Below are 5,552 nucleotides of genomic sequence, written 5' to 3'. Positions count from 1 at the left end.
ATATTTTGTAATAAAGCGAAAACAATCATTTCTGTGACATTAACCTTCAGCACCCATTCGCACATACAAATTAATTTAAAATATATATTTATATATATATATATATATATATATATATATATATATATATATACATCCTACAACCTTTTTGGCGTCATGCACGTGGTGCATCATTACGACGTCCCCAAGTTCCTCTTACTTTACTTAACATGTCTTAATGAATACTGCTTAATTTTTTGATTTCTAGGTCCTTGGGATACTTTGTTTTCCGATAAAAAAAAATTCCACGATATTCGTCTTTCAGTCATGCCCAAATACTTTTGAACCCCTAACCATGATGATACATTTAAGGCATCCTAGATATATTGATCATAATTTGCCTATGGCATCGATTATTTAGCGTCCTCACAGGATGGACTGTATTTGGAAGTGCGACGTTGCCAGCTTTAGGTTTGTTGTCTCTTTCTTTTCCTATCGCTGTTCTGTACAAACAGTTAAACGTTTAATTTGTTCCAATATTCGTAAGGCTTATATACGGATGTCCGATATGTTATAATGTGTAAATACGAATCTTTTGCTTCCTACCCATGATTACGCCGACGACTGTTATCCAGATCTCACGGAGGATCAGCGAAAAACTTGAGCGATTTAAATTTTTTTTATATTAGATTCATATTTGGTTTGCGCAAATATGATTGTGTCTCTCATTTTCACTCTTAGTACAAGTGGCTCTGCCCATAAAACTTCATCGGAATAATTATGACTTCTCTATCATATTACTTTGTTGTTGCATTTGTTATCTCCTGTGTTTTATTTTTCCTGTATGTCATAAAAATCTACCTACCAAATTTCATATTTACGATAATAAAATGATAGTATTTATAATAAAATGAAATTACTGGGAACAGTGCTTTCATTTTATACTTGGTAGCATACAGCCTCATAGTACCACCTAAAATAGTATGCTTCAAGATCACGATCGCTCGGCTATTGTACAAGGTTCAATTTTGGGTCCCTTTCTATTTCTGATATATATAAATGATCTTTCTTTTTATTTTAAAGGTATTTGTGATATAGTGTTGTTTGCTGACGATACTTCACTGATTTTTAGGGTTGACAAGAAAAAACTTACTATGACGATGTGAACGGTGCATTATCACAGATACACAATTGGTTTACAGTAAATAATTTAGTTTTGATTGCTCAAAAAACAAAATTTGTAGTTTTTACCCCACCCAATTTTAGAAAGCATAATTATAAGATATCTTTAAATGGTGACGGTCTTGATGTAGCCGATACTACGGTGTTCTCAGGAATAGAATTGGATTCCAAACTTCAGTGGAGTCCTCATTTATCATCCCTAACAGGAAGACTCAGCTCTGCAACATACGTGCGTTTAGAAAAATTAGACAACTAACCAAAATCAAAATCAATCAAAATCAAAATAAACTTTATTCAAGTAGGCTTTTATAAGCACTTTTGAATCGTCATTTTACAATTAAGTGAAGCTACCACCGGTTCGGAAAGTAGATTCTACCGAGAAGAACCGGCAAGAAACTCAGTAGTTACTCTTTTTTAACATTTAAAAAATACAGCGTCATGTTAATTAAATACAATTATTTCAATTAATGTATCCTGCTTGGAAGTCAACAGGTATTAACTCCACGCTTTTTTATCATCTACAAAATCTTGTATCGAATAGTATGCTTTTTCTACCAATGTATTTTTAACAAACGATTTGAATTTACTAAACGGCAAAGTTAAAAATTTCTGCGGAATTTTATTATAGAAACGGATACCTTGCCCCAAGAAGGATCCATTGACTTTGCGGAGTCGGAAACTTGGCGTTATAAGTTTATCCTTACTTCTAGTGCATATACAATGATTATCACTGATTTTATCAAAGTGATCAATGTTACTGTGAATATACATGATATTGTTGTAAATATATTGCGACGCAACAGTAAGTATTCCTACTCTGTTAAAAACATCCCGAAGAGAGTCTCTAGCTCCAAGATTATAAATAAACCGAATTGCTCTCTTTTGTAAAATAAAGACAGATTCAATATCTGCAGCGTTACCCCAAAGTAATATGCCATATGACATAATACTGTGAAAATAACCAAAATAAACTAAACGAGCGGTATCAATATCAGTTAGTTGTCTAACTTTTCTAACCGCGTATGTTGCGGAGCTGAGTCTTCCTGTTAGGGATGATAAATGAGAAGTCCACTGAAGTCTGGAATCCAATTCTATTCCTAAAAACACCGTAGTATCAGCTACTTCAAGACGGTCACCATTTAAAGATATATTATAATTTTGCTTGCTAACATTAGGTACGGTAAAAACTACACATTTTGTTTTTTGAGCATTCAAAACTAAATTATTTACTGTAAACCAATTGTGTATCTGTGATAATGCACCGTTCACATCGTCATAGTCATTTTTTTTCCTGTCAACCTTAAAAATCAGCGAAGTATCGTCAGCAAACAACACTATATCACAAATACCCTTAACATAGAAAGGAAGATCATTTATATATACTAGGAATAGAAAGGGACCCAAAATTGAACCTTGTGGAACTCCCATTTTTAACGTAGATCCAGAAGACTTTATTCCATTAATGAAAACTTGCTGGATTCTTTGACTTAAATATGAAGCGATGAGATCAAGAGCTTTACCTTTAACACCGTAATATTTGAGCTTATAAAGAAGCGTTTCGTGTTCTACACAATCGAATGCTTTAGATAAATCACAGAATACTCCAATAGCGTTCTGTGATTTCTCCCAAGCATCGTAAATATGTTTGAGAAGCGCAATTCCCGCATCAGTTGTCGAGCGGCCTCTTCTAAAACCGAATTGCTCACCATGAAAAATAGCATTTGTACCGAAATGGACGAGAAGTTGATTTAAAATAATTTTTTCGAAAATTTTACTTAAGGATGGGAGTATTGAAATAGGCCTGTAATTACCGGGATCGCTTCTGTTTCCAGTTTTAAAAAGTGGTAAAACTTTACTACATTTTAACAAGTTAGGAAATGAACCCGTGTCCAAACTCTTGTTAAAAATTACTGCTATATACGGAGCAATATCGTATATGATTTTATTAAAAAAAATTACCGAAATGCCCCATATGTCGTTAGTTTTTTTAATATTTATAGTTTTAAATACTTTTATGACATCTATTGCAGAAACCGTTTCAAATGAAAAATCAATAACGCATTTAGAAACACTATTATTTAATAACCTAGCTGCATTTGATGTAGATGATTTTAAATGAAATGTTATTTTATGGGGTACTTTATCAAAAAATGATTCAAATAAATTAGCAACCTCTAATTCAGAACTCGTGTATCTACTACCTGTGTTTAATTCTATTGGTATCATTTCCTTTTTGGGTTTTCCACTAACACTACTAATAACATCCCATGTGGCTTTAATTCTATTATCAGAATCCAGGATTTTTTTCTTTAAATATAAGGACTTAGCAGAAATGCATACTGTTTTAAAAATTTTGGAATATTTAATGACGTATTCTAAAAAGGCTACGCTTCGATTCCACCGCCTCATATCATATAAGTCGTATAATTTATTTCTACTTTTATAAATACCAACAGTAGCCCAGTCACTAAACTTTAATTTTGTGTTACTATAACATGATTTCATTTTAAATATATTGTTAAATTCTTTTAGTATTACTTCAAAAAATGAATTATAAAGCTCATTTGGATCCTGTGTCGTAAGATCTAGATTAGACAATTTATACGCCACAATATCTTTAAAACAATGTAATTTGTTAGCCGTTATTGGCCTGTATGTTATTTTTTTTAAATGATTTATTTCTTTGTGTTCTAATGAAAACTTCTGACCACAATGGTCAGAAGTTAAATTATTTATAATTGATACTTCATATATTTCACAGTCACAGAACACATTATCAATACACGTAGAAGTGCCGTCGGTTATTCGCGTCGGTTCATTAACTCTATGAGTTAAATTAAATGACAACTGAGGTTGATCCCGCTCGTCTAGTATATTTTGTTTTTTTCACAGTATTTGTCATATGGCATATTACTTTGAGGTAACGCTGCAGGTATTGAATGTGTCTTTATTTTACAAAAGAGAGCAATCCGGTTTATTTATAATCTTGGAGCTAGATACTCTCTTCGGGATGTTTTTAAAAAAGTAGGAATACTCACTGTTGCGTCTCAGTATATTTACAACAATATTATGTATATTCACAGTAACATTGATCACTTTGATAAAATCAGTGATCATCATTGTTTGTGTACTAGAAGTAAGGATAAGCTTATAACACCAAGTTTCCGACTCCGCAAAGTCAATAAATCCTTCTTGGGGCAAGGTATCCGATTCTATAATAAAATTCGGCAGAAATTTTTAACTTTGCCATTTCGTAAATTCAAATCGTTTGTAAAAATTGGTAAAAAAAGCATATTATTCGAAACAAGATTTTATAGATGATAAAAAAGCGTAGAGGTATCAGTTGACTTCCAAGCTGAATATATTAATTTAAATAATTGTATTTAATTAACATGACTTTGTATTTTTTAAGTGTTGAAAAAGAGTAACTACTGAGTTTTTTGCCAGTTCTTCTCGGTAGAATCTACTTTCCGAAGCTAGCTTCACTTAATTGTAAAATGATGATTCAAAAGTGCTTGTTAAAGCCTACTTGAATAAATTTTATTTTGATTTCTGTTTTTTTTTTTTATGGAGCCGTCCGTATGCAGCTATTGGGCGTCCGTATAAAGCTATTGGGCGTCCGTATACAGCTATTAGGCGTCCGTATACAGCTATTGGGCGTCCGTATACAGCTATTGGGCGTCCGTATACAGCTATTGGGCGTCCGTATACAGCTATTGGGCGTCCGTATACAGCTATTGGGCGTCCGTATACAGCTATTGGGCGTCCGTATACAGCTATTTGTTTGCCGGTTTGTTTACACCGAATTATAAAAACTACCAATCACAGACAACAGAAGATTTAACAGTACAGATACCAATCACGATTGATATAGATGTTGTACAAACTTTCACCCCCTTTTATCCCCTTAGAGGATGATTTCGTGGATGTAAACTATCCTATCTTCATACCAAATTTAATTTAAAAATAGTTTATCGGATATAGATTCCCGGTACAAACTTCTACTTTCCTTTTTTATCTCGTTAGGGTATATTTTTTTTTTTTTTTTTTTTTTTTTTTTTTTTTTTTTTTTTTTTTTTTTTTTTTTTTTTTTTTTTTTTGATTCAACGTTCGGACGTCTTAGACGGAGGTTGTGTTGAATATTGCGATTAAATATTACGACTTGAGGAATTTAAACGACATCTGGCTTGAAAACTGGTTTTCGTTATCTCTGACGTCACATCTCGACTATTTGCTTTGTTTATCGGACACTTGTTTTGCTTACGGATTGGTTTTGTTGTTGTTAAGTGGTCTTTTTAGATCATATTTATTGTTACAGATTTATGCATTTATATTGATATAAATACATATATTGTTTGTTTCGTTGTTTTTTATGTTGTTTGTTCTTGGCG

This window comes from Vanessa cardui, chromosome 18 (assembly GCF_905220365.1).
Source record: "Vanessa cardui chromosome 18, ilVanCard2.1, whole genome shotgun sequence".
In the NCBI taxonomy this organism is placed as follows: domain Eukaryota; kingdom Metazoa; phylum Arthropoda; class Insecta; order Lepidoptera; family Nymphalidae; genus Vanessa; species Vanessa cardui.
The sequence above is the reverse complement of the archived record's forward strand: the minus strand, read 5'-3'. Positions refer to the sequence as shown.